This window comes from Lactuca serriola, chromosome 3, assembly GCF_051521515.1.
Source record: "Lactuca serriola cultivar US96UC23 chromosome 3, Lser_US96UC23_V15, whole genome shotgun sequence".
Lineage (NCBI taxonomy): Eukaryota > Viridiplantae > Streptophyta > Magnoliopsida > Asterales > Asteraceae > Lactuca > Lactuca serriola.
In genome coordinates this window covers 20,768,019-20,782,928 of record NC_136410.1, presented here as the reverse complement: position 1 = coordinate 20,782,928, position 14,910 = coordinate 20,768,019, and positions in this window count along the sequence as shown.

Genomic DNA, 14,910 nt, shown 5'->3' with positions numbered 1-14,910 from the left:
TGATTGATTTGATTGTTTCCTTTACTAAAATCCATGAAGTTATAATCGATAAAACATCCCTTATGCTCAACATAATACATAAGGGGTAAAGATATCTAAAAGTTAGCCAGATATTTATAGAAATACATCAGTTTTAGGTTTTTGAAAACATTTATAGTTTGCTTGTATCCCCCCTGAAAACATTAAAAACCACGGAAAAAGGCGTTGGGGTATGAAATCACTAGTCGAAGAACGTGTCGTCTAGGATGCTAAGTGTTAGATCGGGGCTTGATAACGCGTGAGGATCCTATGTAATATGAAATGATACACAATTGTATCTAATTAGACTTTGAATCACTAATTAGATAAGATTATACACTCCAAGACGCGAAAACACTTCAAAATAAGTGTTTGGAGTGATCCGGGTGACATCTAAGGACGTATAAGGCTTAGATATGGAGTTTACTCCTCAAGAGTAAACTCATAAGAGGTTTTACGGCCCTAATGACCCTCTCCCCATGAGTTTACGGCCGTAAACTCATGGTGGGGTTTTCAATAATGCTAAAGGGCCTTATATCACTTGGGAAAATTAGCTCGGATCAAATCTAGGGCATTGGAATGGATTAAACTCACATATGGACCATTTAATGGAGTTTACGACCATAAACTCCCCCCACACTCAATCCTTTGATGTTTTGGTGGTCATAGGTCTTTACAAGTGTTTCAATCTAAATCAACAAGCCATGGAATGAGTTTAAGGCACCATTTGACCATGATTTAGGAGTTTATGACCTAAGAACCCATTCTTGGGGGGTTTACGACTGTAAGCTCCTATGGGGGTTGTTCTAGCATGTTTAAGGCCTTTATCTTGCTTATGGTTGCTTCTAGACTTCATTCTAAGGCTTATGAGGTGTGTAAGTTGCATTTTAACACCTAAAAAGGAGTTTACTCCCCATGAATAGGTGTTTACGGTCCAAGCATGTGCTTGGGCCGTAAACTCATGCTTATGACCCAAATGATGAGTTCAAGGTGTTCTAAGTCCATGCAAATAAGTCCCTTAGTTATATCTAAGCTCCAAATGAGGTTTGGAAGGGTTTTAAGGCTCAAAACCCCTTGTTACATGTGTTCACGGCCTAAGGAGGTTTCAGGACCATAAACACATATTTATGGTCCTATTCCTCATATTTTTCACGAATTTGAAGGCCAAAGGTGTTATATTAGGAGCTAGGATAGTTACCTTGATGATTTGGAGCTTGATTGAGATGATTTTGGCTTGATTTCGAGTTTTAGAGAGAGAGTGGAAAAGGCTTCAACTAAGTCTCTCTCAACTTTATATATGCTTAAAGTTTTGGGACACGGTGGAATTCTACCCGATACTGACGTTAGACGAGGCTTTTGGTCGCACCCGATTAATTTACCGTAATTACGACTTAGAAGAAACTAAATATTTTCTAGATGAAAATAGAAAATATTTTAATGAATTAAATGTGTCCCGGCACTTATGAAATTTAAATAGAAGTCGCAAATAAATTTAATTAAAACAAAGTTAACGGAAAAATTGGAACGTAACGGCTTTATTAACGGAACCGGGTTACGATGACGGAACGAACTTCGTGTTGTCACACACACACGCAAAGAGAGAGAGAGAGAGAGAGAGAGAGAGGGAAGGAGGGAGGGAGGGAGAGAGAGACCCCTTCTTATTTAATTAATGATTAAAATAACTATGTTAGTATTAGTGAGAGAACAAGATCTATGCGTAGGGACAAGGTTTGAGAACTCAAACCTTGAATGAGTGCTTGAGATGAATGTCTGCTTGATAATGGATGTTCAAGTCGAGATGGGAAAGACCAGTCAAGTCTTAGATAATCAGTTCAACAAATGATCAAGACATTAATTAAGAACAAGAAGATAATGATCAAGGTAACGTCAATTAATGAAGAACAAGAATAATGTTTTTAATGTGATAAGAGTAAATGCCAAAGGTAAGAGAAAGATACGTTGTTGACTTGTATTGAATGCTCCTATATATAGGAGAGAATGTTACAGTGAATTGACCCAAGAGTTTACATAGGACCGGACAAAATATAGAAGCCTGACATTCTGATTGTCCTAAGTCAACTTTAAACTAAGTCCTATGAAACGATACATCACAATACAAGACAAAAGTAATAAACGCACAAAAGACATAGAAACTTCATTCCGGACAAGTAATGTTCCGGAGATGAAGGTTTGGTCCGGATCAGCATACATTCTGGACTTTAGGATCAGCTCCGAAATGTGTTCCTCTTCAAAATACTTCACTCCTTTTCTCCAGCTCCTGACAGTTTCCGGATCACATCTTCCTTCGGAACCAACAGCCTTCGAAATATGTACTTAGGATTGCTAGAGGTTCACTTTCAGGTTCCAACAGTCTCCCCCTAAGTGATCTTAGCAATCCATCGAGCTTAGTTCATTTCTTCCTTGATGAAGGTGTATGCTCGGAACAACCATTCATGCACCACAATGTACCAAGTCAGTTGACTTACAAACTTTTCCTTAACCTGTTCCGGAGCATCAGACTTGGATGCCCAGGATATGAACTTCTGCAGAGCTTTGGTAGGAACCAGGTGTTTTTTAGGGACTCAGAAGAAGTCCTTATTGTTTGTTCTTCTGGTGGTGTAGACAAACCCTAGAACCGGTTCTTCGATCGGACCATCTGCAAGATGCTTCCGGAAGAATTTCCAACGAATTGCTCGGTTCCGTAGAGATGAGCAAGTTTGTAATCACAGCGGCAGAACTCAGCAACATAGTGTTTGAGGAAGCTGAGAGTTGTGTGATAGGCACCCATACTGATGTCATCCTTTTGATTTTCTCTGAAGTAAGTAGCAAGAGTAAGGATGTCATTCAGATTTATTAAAGGAAAATCCGCATCAGTAACAGTCTTGGGAGATGGTTTGTCCCGGAGGAGATGGAAACGAAAGAGAGGACAGTTCAGATCAAATTTTATCAAAATTTTTCTTCCAAAGCCATGAACTTTGGTGGTCCTCTTTCTTGTCCATACCTCCTTGAAGGGTTGAGCATTCTTGGCATAAAAGGTTTTGAGCCTTTCAAGTTCTGTCTGAATGATTACTTCCGGATTATCAGTTGGATGGAGCAGAGCAAACTTTATGTAGAACTTGCTGAATGGAGAGAGAGGAAGATCCAGTTGATTAGTGTCATTTGAGGGAAGGTCATAGTAGAGAGTTGGGATGATTTCCTTGGCTTGAAAGATGCCTTCTCAACACAGAGGAGAGATGCCATGCATCGGATTGGGATGATCTTTTAACGCTTGAATCAGGATGTTGTCCTCCAGTGACTTGTGAATTTTTTTCTTCAGACCATCTAAATTTTTGTTTAAGGGGAGGTTCGGAGTGAAAGGCTTGTTGTTTGGAAGTCATCGGTTTCTTCCCTTTGTCTCTCTGAAGAGCATTAATAACCATCTTCATGTTCTCGTCAATGACGAATTCCAGAGTAGGAGTTGGAAGCGGTTCTTCCGGAATTTCATTTGGAGTACGGAGAGGAGAGCCTTTATCAATTGGGGCTATTTTTGGTTCCGGAATGGGAGTAGGAGGCATCATGAAGGGAGTGGCTCGGAAGGCTTGAGCTGTAAGGAAAGATTTTGCCTTAGCCATTTTGACGGCCATTTCAAAGGCGTCTGGAAGAGAGGAAGTCCAGGAGACAGCGGACCAAATCCTCTTTTGTTCTTCTGATAACACCTTCAGAGCAGTCAGCTTTGGAGCTTGAAGACCAAGAATTCCTTTGGGAGCTTCATCCGGAATGTAAATTTCATAATCTTCTTCTCCTTCGTTTCCTTCAGTAATTCCCAGCATTCCGGAGACAAATTGAACATCTTCTACTTCGGAATCGAGGTCCTCATCCCGAAGTGTGAATTCTGAGGTTGGCTTCCATCTCCTGCTTGGGCCTTCTCCCCCTCTTGCATCGGTGACTCTTGAAACCAGTGCAAGCGATAAGTCCTCCTTGATAGCATCAAGTTTGGAGAACACCTTCTGAAGACCGTTGAACAGTTGTAGAGTAAGAGTGTCATAGGCTTCAGAAGTGGGAGCTTGTTCGAAGAGATGCTTGAATGTGCTGATAAGGATTGCAATCATCTCATCAAATTTCCTGTTCGAAACATCCACAATGTTCCAAGTTAAGCGCAGGAGTTTGATGAGGACTTGTTGAATGATCAGATTCATCTCATCCTTCTTCCAGATCTCCTTCTCTAATCGTTGAATTTGTTTCTCATGACGAACATGAGTCTGCTTGATTAGGTCGTTGGTAGCAGACACAAGATCGTCATGAACCTTGAGCATGGAGGAGATGGTGTTGAGATAATTTTTGACAAGAGCATCATACTTGGAATCAACTTGCTCAACAGTGTGTTTTAGCCGAATGGAAATCAGCTGGTCAAGTTGGGCTTCTCTCTCTGCTACTGATGGTCCGGACTGATGGGAGAGAGACTGAAGAATGGCATCAAGTTTTGAATCAAGTCCGGAGACTTTTTGATCCAGTTTCGAATGCAGCTCTGTTACGGATGTCTCTACAGATGACACTTTAGCCATAGTGTCTGAGACAATGTTGTGGATTGTGACATCCCCAAAATCTCGGCCAGAAAAGACCGATTTCATTTATGCTTTTTAAACATTTTCAGAGTAAATCCTTTTGATTTTTAAAAGAGATGCGGAATTTGTTCCCAAAAACAAAACATGATAAAATAGATTTTTATCAAAACATTTCATAAAGAAATATGATTTCATTTCATAATCGAAAGTCGGGATGTCATAATCCGATACAGACCATAAAGCATAAACGATAACATTACAAGTCATTCAACAAATATATACATATACAGATTTGTAAACAAAACAACTCGATGATTCATCCATCTTATGCCTTTGTGCCACTTCCTGTAATACAAATAAAACTTAGTGGGCCAGGCTTGGGAGCCTGGTGAGCATGTAGGGTTTTCAACCCACAATAAATAATTATATTTAATTCAACAATCAACAATAAACCCGATTACCCATTCCCGTTATCCTCACTTTACGTCCCTAAAACAACATCTATTATAAGGGACCTAATCTAGGATTTTCATCAAGACGGACATTACTGCAAAGGGGCTTCCTTAGCAATAAATATCCTAAAGGCAACCATGAGGGGGATAGAGTACACCGGTGAATATGTCGTTCACAACACCTACATGTTATGAGCCTGCTAGTGTTCCACGTGACAGTCTAGAATAGTCTGTGGTCGTCATCCATACTATGCTGAATGACTAGAATAACACCAACAACATCGAGGCCTCTCATCTATTTATTACACACCAATTATGTACCCATGTTCTACCCAACATATTAGTAGATAAAAATATACATTTTTATACAAAGTTTAAAACCTGTATAGCATGCTCGATCAATACATTTTTCCACATAACAGATGAGGCATACACACATAACACGAATTTCATAGAGAATAAATCAGATCTATGAGATAAAAGAAAGTGAATATACATTCACACATATAATCAACAAAGTATACACGTAACACGTATTTCGTATAAAATACTTCATAATAATGTGTTAGAAGAAAATGACTACACACTCACTTGATCAGAAGATGATCGGGCAGCACTACGGCTTGCAGAAGTAGTGTTTCTCCATAGATCTTCACAAAAACCGGGCTCCACGCGGACAGGGCTTCGGCTCGGAAATCTCACTTCTCGAGATTCTTGGGACTTCGGATCTTGCTTCGGGGCTTGGGAATAATACCGGGGCTTCGGGGTATAAACAGAACGCAAATCGAGGCAAAAACCAGAGAGAAAAGGAAGAAGTTTGTAAAGGAAATTGGCTGCCCTCGCATGCCCTTTTATAGGTGCTGAGCTTCGGGGTTACGTTGGGCGTAACTTCGGAGTACGCGGGGCGTATGCCTCGGAAGTCGTCAGCGCTTACATCATCGGAGTACTCGAGTGCGGGGGTCGTCACGCTTCGCTGTACGCTGGGTGTAACCCGGATAAGTCCGGTGACTCCCCTTCGGATAATATCGGAAGTTTAAATTTAAATTTATATTTTAATTATTTAATAAACTTCAAAAATTCATATCTCACTCATACGAACTCCGTTTTTGATGTTCTTTATATCCACGTGTAGGTGAGACTGCGCTCTACAACTTTCATTTAGACTCCGTCGGCTAATTTTGACTTTATTTTTATTATTTATTTTTAGTAGGCCGGGACAGGAAAACTTCGTTATAAATTCACAACTTCTTCGTCCGACGTCCATTCTCGCCTAACTTTTCATCGTTTCGCTACTAACAACGAGATATTCGATTCTCGTTTAGATTGTTTCGGCTAAAAACCGCTCGATCTCAAATCGAGTATTCGGGCTGCATACGGCCAAGTCGAAACTTCAGAAAATCATAACTTCCTCATACGAAGTCAGATTTGGGCATTCTATATATATTCGGAAACCTCGTTTTGGCCACTACAACTTTATGCAAAGATATCGAGTTTATATTACACTTAAATTTTGACGCTCATTTTATTCTTAATTCAGTTAAATTATAATAATTAAGAAAATAAACACATAATTCACATAATTCACAAATAATACATTCTTATTATTTGAAATTGGGTTACAAAGGTTAACCTAGACGATTACATTGCTAAAAATGGCAAGCCCAGGAACACGGGCATTACATGGATCTCCAGTAAGGCAAAAGGGTCAACATGGTCACCAGCGGAGGATTCAGAATCAGAATCCGAATGTTGCGGAGGAGGTTGGTGAGTATCCGGATTGAAGGAGGGACCCAGTTTGGCAGCATCATCGTCTTCTTGAAGATTTGAGTTGGAGTCGTCATCCGGAGTGGTAGTGGAGGAGGATCTGAACTCAAAGGCAGACTTGGATACAAATGCTTTGGAGTGATAGTAAATGGAGGTCATGAGATGAGCATCCGGAACTGTTGTTTCTTCTCCCTCCAACATAACCTCTTCTGAGATTTCTTCTTCCGGATCAGTATGGAAGATGCTTTGATGAATGACGATCGGGGGTAGTTCCGAAGTGAGTTCATTGATTGCGTCATCATCAGAGGGATAGACACAGGGCATATTGATTTGGATAGCCCGGTTCCTCATGGAGATAAGAGTGGATTCAACTTGAGCACGAGTTAGGTCCGAACGTCTTGATGCGGCCCTGTTCACATAATCTTTCCACAAAGGATCATTAGAACCTGGACGTCCTGTACGCCTTCCGGGTATCAGACCAGTTATGGCATCGGAAGTTGGAGAGACTGCTCCTCCTTCCGGATGCTTAAGTTCCGGAACAACGGTTCCGGAGTGTGTGCGTGTGGAAGAGATAATGGGAATATCAAATATGACACATGGGTGTGTTCCAGGGGGCTACAAGGAACTTTGTTCAACACCGGCATCACCCTTTTGGGAGGGTGAGGGTGGAATATGTGTAGACTCCCCATGAGTGTGTGCTTGTGATGATGAAACATTGAGGGGTACCTCAGATGAGTGGGCAGGAGGGGTGTGCGGACGGCCAGAATCAGCCGGAATGTCATGGGTGCCCTCCTGTTGAGAGGGGGCACTGACTTTGGATTTCTTTTTGGCCTTAGGTTTGGTAGGAGAAGCCTTTCGTTTGGCTGGTTGCTTAACTTTGGGTCCGGAATTAGTGGGAATGGCCTCTTCCGGAGTAGGCTCAACTGATATCGGCGCATGTTGTGTTGGGTCGAACACAACCGAGGTCTCAATATGGTGTTTCAAAAAGGGAGATCCAGAGGGAATGAGGGCCAACATATTGTCCGGAAGTCGTCTGACCGGACCAAAAGATGATTGGTCAGGAATTATGTAAGCCTTAACAAGTTTGAAAGATACACATACATACGGAGGAATGGTGCTCGCTGGAATGGGGACGTTAAGTTCCTTGAAGACCTATTCAATCATCAGGGCCCAAAATTTAGGGCTCAAAATCTCGTTCGGTTTCCTTTTGATGGCAAACTTGCAAAAGTCTTGCCATAATACTTCCAAAAGGACCACATCATTGTTACGTCCGGAGTAAATGCTGAATACCATATTCAGCTAGTCTTCGCTTAGGGTATCAGTACCGCCGTGCTTGCCCGATAGCCCACAGATGATAAAATGCATAAGGACAGTCTAGAGCCCTTAAACTGCAGTTTTCTTGAAATCCTTTGCCCTATATTCTTGAGTTTACCCAATGAAGTTGAGAAATGTCTGGAACTCTTCAACAGTTGGTTCCATCACTTCGAAACCAACAGGATTTGTTGAAATTCCAATGGCCTTGAGAAAGGTTGCTTTATAGACGGGAATGGTGCGATCATCGATAATGGAGGTTAACAGAACATCATCTTCAAGTTTGATGCTAGTGAATGCACGATGAAGATGAGAAAGAGGGAGTGGAGGATCAGGGATTTTGGTAAGTGGAATGGACAGAGGATGATGTGCAAGGAACTCAATCATTATCCTGATTGATTCATCGTAGTCTAGGGGCTTCAAGGAGAACAATTGGGTAGTGTCCCTATGAAAGGGTTCTTGATCTGCAGATGATGATGATCCCTTCGATCCTTTGGATGATTTCTTCCTGGCTATGGATTTCTTGGGGGTTGGAGCAGTTGAAGCTTGGTTCTTGGAGGACTCCATTGATGAAGATGAAGAAGGCTTGAAGAACACGAAGAACTGTGAGGGTTTTTGGGAGGTTTGAGAGTTGAGAAATCGTAAAGAGGTAAAGGTAAATGCGAAAAAGTATTTATAGGTAAGGAAAGATGGGTCGGGTCGAAAAAGGTAATGGTGAGGGTCCGAGATCCATCGGGTCGCATTTAATGTTGGGAAATTGAGATTAGACAAGTGAGGTGAAAGGGTAAGGCAATTGGTCTAAAAGAGGAGAATGTAACCTTCAATTTGTTTTCCATTTTAGAGGGTGTGCAGTCGTGTCACGCAAATTGAGGAAGATTGGATAAGGATCTTCCTAAAAAGTAACCGTTGAGAAAAACCGTTTCACCTTATTACCTCTTGGTATTCCGTATGAATTGTTCCGGACAGTGCATGATCCGGATGATAAAAGGGATGTTACGGAACGTGTATGATAAAAAGGGTTTCCGGAACAAATTTTGAAAATTTCAGAGCATTTTTGAGAATTCCGGAGCACTTTGAATTTCCGGAGCAAATTTTGAAAATTCGGAGCAAGTTTAAAATTCTAGAGCAAATTTTGAAAATTCCAAAGCAAGTTTAAAATTCCGAAGCAAATTGAAATTCCAGAGCAAATTTTACAATTCCGGAGCAAATTTTGAAAATTCCTTTCCGGAGTGGATTTCCAGAATTCTTTTATTGAGCGATTTTCGAAATGGTGATCCGGATGATGGTTGATCTTGATAATCGTGATGAAGAGAATGAACTGTACACCTTAAAAACTCAAGGGATAATTAGTAAAAAAGACAGGTAAAAGGATCCTATGTATTTAGAGGGAAAATAGTTCCGAAGCAAAAAATAATTGAGTTCAGAGCATATTTTTCTTCTAAATACTTCTATCAAAGAGAACATGTCTCCTGAAAGAATTGAGGATCAGACATCATCATACCCATTTTGTTCAGAAAACCATTAAATTTGGTTTCGTCTAATGCCTTAGTAAAGACATCAGCAATTTCATCATCAGATGGAACAAAAATAAGTTCGATGTCACCATTTAGAACATGATCTTTAATAAAGTGATATCAAATGTCAATGTGCTTCGCCATGGAGTGTTGAATTGGGTTGTGAGAGATTGCTATGACACTTTGAGAATCACAATAGATAGGAATGCGTTGAAATCAGTAACCATAATTCAAGAGTTGAGATTTCATCCAGAGAACTTGAGAAGTACAGCTGGCAGCAGCAATGTATTCATCTTCAGCTATATAGAGAGCAATGCAGTTCTGTTTCTTGGATGACCAGCTGACTAAACGACCACCTAGGAATTGACATCCTCCTGATGTACTTTTCCTATCGAGTTGAAGACCACCATAGTTTGAATCAGAGTAAGCTTGCAGATGGAAACTTTTATTTGCTGGATACCAGATTCCGAGGTTCTTTGTACCTTTAAGGTACCGAAATATTTGTTTCACAGCTAAAAGATGAGACATCTTCGGATTGACTTGAAATCTGGCACATAAGCATGTTGAGAACATAATGTCCGGGCGACTTGCAGTGAGATAGAGTAAGGATCCAATCATTCCACGATACTTCTTTTCATCTATAGAAACACCCGAAGGGTCGGCAAAGATTTTGTGACCGAAGCCCATAGGTACGTTGGCTGAGGCACAGGTGTCCATAGAGTATTTCTTGAGAAGCTCAGAAATGTACTTCTCTTGGTGAATGAAAATACCTTTGTTAGTCTGTTTGAATTGAAGGCTTAGAAAGAAGCTTAATTCTCGATTCATGCTCATTTGGAAACGACTGACCATAAGTTTGGCAAAACCAGCAACCATAGATGAATCTGTAGATCCAAAAATGATGTCGTCCACATAAATTTGTATCGGCATGAGATGCATTCCATTTGATCTTCTGAAAAGAGTGGGATCAAGTATACCTCTTTGAAAACCTGAGGGTTTGAGAAAATCGGTGAGTGTCTCGTAGCAAGCCCGAGGAGCTTGCTTGAGTCCGTAGATAACCTTTCGGAGTTTATAACAGTAGTTCAGAAAGGAAAGATTAATAAATCCAGGGGGCTGTTGAAGGTATACTTCAGTGTCAAGTTCACCATTAAGAAAATCACTCTTAACATCCATTTGATAAACTTTGAAGCCTTTGTGGGCAGCATAAGCAAGAAAGATTATGATAGCTTCAAGTCGTACAACAGGAGCAAAAGTCTCGTCGTAGTCAAGACCTTCAATTTGAGTAAAACCTTTAGCTACCAATCTTGCCTTATTTCGGATGATAACTCCTGCATCATCTAGCTTGTTGCGAAATACCCATCTTTTACCAACAATAGGGTGATGTTGAGGAGGGGGTACGAGAGTCCAGACTTCATTTCGATCGAATTCTGCCAGTTCTTCTTGCATGGTTGTAATCCAATCAGCATGCTCTAATGGTTCCTTGATGGATTTGGGTTCAACCATGGATATGAATGCTGAAAAATGGCATTCATTTTGGATGTTGGTAGCTGAGCGATTTTGTACACCAACATTCGGATTGCCTATCACTTGGTTCGGAGGATGATCCTTCATCCAAACATGCAATCGAGGGAGTTTTTGTGCAGTCGAAGATCATATATCAATAGTAGAGTTGATTTTCTCCCCCTGAATGATTTGAATATTGGGATGGTGCTCCCCTTGAACTTCTGAGCCGGAGAGGTTGACATCTTCATCAGAAGGAAACTCAATGAAATTTTCGTTTTCATCAATGTTGAGAGGATTTGAGTCATCGAAATCAGCAGCTGCATCTTGGAAGCCATCCACATTTGATTCAAGAGAGGGATTTGCATTATTATTCTCCCCCTCAACCTGAGAAAGTTGAAACGGTTCGGAATCAAATGGAGGTAGGCTAGGAAGTGGACCGGAGAGGTTGTGAGAAACTGCAACTTCTGAAGGAGGAATTGGAATCAGATATGGTGTTGATCGAGGTTTGGAATCAAGAGCGGTTTCAGAAGGACCAAAGAGGGTTTCAAAGTCAACCTCGAGAATGGTTTGAGGGTTCGGACATCCTGGCGGAGGAGCATCAGACTCCATGATGTGAGTTGTGACGTGAGAGGGGCCAAAATTCCGAACAAAGTTGTCATCAAAGGTAATATCAAAGCTTTCTTCCAAAACACGAGTTCTTCGGTTGAGAACTCTGTAAGCCTTGGATTTGGAAGAGTACCTAAGAAAGATAGCTTCATCAGCTTTAGGTTGGAACTTTGTAAGCTGATCACGGTTGTTTTTGATGAAGCATCTGCATCTGAAGACATGTAGGAACAAGATTGTTGGCTTTTGACCATTCATTGCTTCGTATGGTGTCATGTTGAGACGTCGATTGATGATACTTCGATTTTGAGTGAAACAAGCAGTGGATACAGCTTCAGCCCAAAGACAGAGTGGTAGGTTTGCATAGTTCAACATTGATCGAGCGGCTTCAACAAGTGTTCTATTACGTCTTTCAACTACACCATTTTGTTGTGGATTGTAGGGAGATGAGAAGTTGTGATCGATTCCTTTTTTTGTCAGAAACTTCTCAATGGTGGAATTAAAAAATTCCGAACCATTGTCACTTCGAATTCTTCTGACCGGGAGTTTGATAAGAACTTCTATTCATTTTGATAAAATTGATGAGCTCAGATGCTGTTTCGGATTTCAGCCTTAGGAGGAAGACCTAGGTGAACCTTCTAAAGTCATCAACAATCACAAGAATGTATTTCTCATGATGAAGCCTTTCTACAGTGGATGGTCCACAAAGATCAATGTGTAGAAGTTCCAATGGATCCGAAATGGATTTTTCGATGATAACAGGATGACCCTTCTTTGATTGCTTACCACACTCACATGCAGCACATAAATGATCATTTTCAAACTTGAGAAGAGGTAAACCTCTTACCATTTCACCTAATAGAAGATCATTCATGTACCGAAGGTGCAGATGTGCGAGCCTTCGGTGCCATAACCAACTGATGTCAGAAACAGCTTTGGAGAGAAGGCAAAGTTGCGGTTTGCCAATAATCATATTGATGTCAAGTGGGTACATGTTTTTGTTGTGAAGAGACTTTATCAAACATTCTTTTCGGTCTTCAATCATCACATAGCTATATTTTTTGAAAAATTCCACACGTCGGCTTGAGTCAGTGTGCTGAGCAAAACGTATCAAATTATGTTTCAAGTCAGCTACATATGCAACGTGTGAAATAGAGAAGTTTCCATTGGTAAGAGTTCCATAACCACAAATTTGAGAATTGGAGGTGTTGCCATACGTCACATAACCAACATTTGGAGAAAGCTTTAAATCTCGCAGAAAATCCTTCTACCCCGTCATGTGCATGGAGCAAGCACTATCAATATACCATATTGTTTCTTGCTCCTAAGCACAAAGTGCCTACAAAATTAGTGAGCAATGGAGCTTTTAGGCTCCGAGTTAGACTCTGGGACGTAGGCATGGACTTTGGACTTTGATTGTGACTTTGGAACAACTACGTGTTTCTTGGTGAGATTACTTGAGTTCTTTGGAAACAGACAAAATGCTAACGTTTGTTCATCTATCCAGTAGTCATATTCAACTACTTGTGGGTTCGTAGCTGACTTCTTCGGAACTTTGGTATTCGAAGGATTGACACTTTTTGTTATCTCCGAGACAGTTGTTTTGTTAACAGATGTTTTGATTTTCCACACAAGATTTTTGTTTGAAGATTTTGAAACAGTGGTTTTTGAACTTGTGGATTTGTTTGATGACACATTGTTCTTTGAAATTTTAGGTTTAAAAATTATGCCATCAGATTTTGCAATAAAGACAGATGAAATATTTTGAGGTGTCGGCGAAGTATTTCGGATGGTTTTGACATTGACATTAACATGAGCTTGAGGTGAGATTGAGCTAAGGACGTCCTTAGATTTCGAACGAGCAAAAGGTTCGAAAGGTCTTTTTAGGATCCTTGTAGGAACAAAAGAGTTTTGACTATGAGTGAAGACACGAGGATTCCAGAATGAATTTGGTTTAGAGTGAGCAAGGAACCTGGAATTTTGTCTAGTCTTAACTTTCTTTTTGAAAGCATTTCTAGCTTCTACCTTGGGATCTACAATATCTTTTCTATTCAACATTGGTTTTCTCTTAGGATGAGGAGAGGATCCAAAAGTTTTTCCTTTGGATGGATTTGTAAACTTAGGAGTAATGGGAACCAATCTGGTCTTTGAAAGAACTACGGAGTCCGATTCACATGAATCAGAGGACACATTGCTTGAGACTTCAACTTTATCATCTAAAGATGCCCATACAAATTCCGAGGCATTGACTTCAGTTGTTTCCAGAATAATTTCCTCAATCACATAGTTGTCTACATGATTGCTTTTAGGAACATAGTCTACACAATTTGGAAGACTATAATGATATTCTGTGGTCCGATTCAGGTCCAAGTTTATCAGAGGCAGAAGAGGCGTGGAATCAGGACATTTGACAGCTATTGGTTGGAACTCAGGAAATAGGGACTCAAAATATGTTTTAGCCTCCGGAAGGGGTGACAATGGAGAAACAGGAGTGTCTGAATATTTAATGTTCGGAACCTCTCCCATGAATCTCAAATTTTGCAATTCCTTTAGTGGAATAACAATTGGTTTCGGATACTCGCTTCCGAGACCAGGAGCTTTATACCATGGATGACGAAAATTATAAGTCATCCGAATATCAGCTTCAAGCTTGTCTACAGAGTTATGCAAAGCATCTATTTTGGCATTGAGACGTTTGTTATCAGAAATCAAAATATTTCGTTCAGAGTAAGTGATTTCGCATTTATCTTTCAAAATGATACATTCATCTTTTAACATTACAAGTTCATGCTCTAGGGACTCGATTTTTAATTTATTATCCTCAAAACGTAATCTAAGACAACTTATTTTACAGTCTTTCTTCTCACTGGCTTCTATGGTAGACTCATATGCTTTATAGATGGTGTTCATATCTGTTTGGATCTGGGTCAAATAAGGTTCACATAAAGTCAAATCCAAATTATTATCAAAGATCATGGATTTTACCTGCTGAACAATGCTTTGACCTGGTGGATCGTTAGTGGCCATGTAGCAGTAGTGAGGTTCAGCAACATCATCTTCATCTTCGAACCCAATAGACCAATAACCTTCATCACATTCAACCATTTGTCTTGCCATCAAACATATATTTCTTCCAGACACCAAATCTTCATCATCTATGAATGACCAATATCCTTCGATATCACTTGAAACTGTAGTGACAAATGC